This window comes from Lipotes vexillifer, unplaced genomic scaffold, assembly GCF_000442215.2.
Source record: "Lipotes vexillifer unplaced genomic scaffold, Lipotes_vexillifer_v1.1 scaffold211, whole genome shotgun sequence".
Lineage (NCBI taxonomy): Eukaryota > Metazoa > Chordata > Mammalia > Artiodactyla > Lipotidae > Lipotes > Lipotes vexillifer.
In genome coordinates this window covers 585,713-586,325 of record NW_006774591.1, presented here as the reverse complement: position 1 = coordinate 586,325, position 613 = coordinate 585,713, and positions in this window count along the sequence as shown.

Here is a 613-nt window from a genome sequence, read left to right as displayed (position 1 = left end):
TGCTTCTGCATCCTGCTTGTATCCACCTTGACCTAGGTTTCCTTTGGAAGGCTTGTATTCAACTGAGAAGTTTGTTGAGCCCCTACCATATGCCAGACACCGTGCTGAGTGCTAGTGAGACATAGGTCAGAGCTGGGAAATGACTCCAGCTGGAATGTGACCAGTGAGAGTTAACTGGCAGCACAGAGTTGGTGGAGGCGGGTTGAACCGCCCCCAGGCAGGTGCCCCAGAATGCGAGGCATCCTTGGGCCTCCAGTTCCCTTCCCACCCCACTCCTAGCCAGAGCAGCAGCGTTGCTGCTGGTGGAACTCCAGCCTGAAAGCCTCAGATCAAGGGCCACATTCCTTGAGGCCTTGGTAAACAGGGATGATCTATTGAACTAGGGTTTCTGGAGTAGTCACAAGATGCAGAGATTCCAATGAGGCTGAAAGAGAATCTCACCAGTTGGCTGCATGGAAGCAGAGCAGAGCATGAGCTTTAACCCCAGTGTAGTAAAGGGGGACAGATTGATTAGAATGGTTATACCTTCCATGTGTAGGGTGTTGTTCAAATATTCAAATAGTACCAGCTCTTCATAACCACTACAAGCTGCACTAAACCTGGTGGTGTTCCC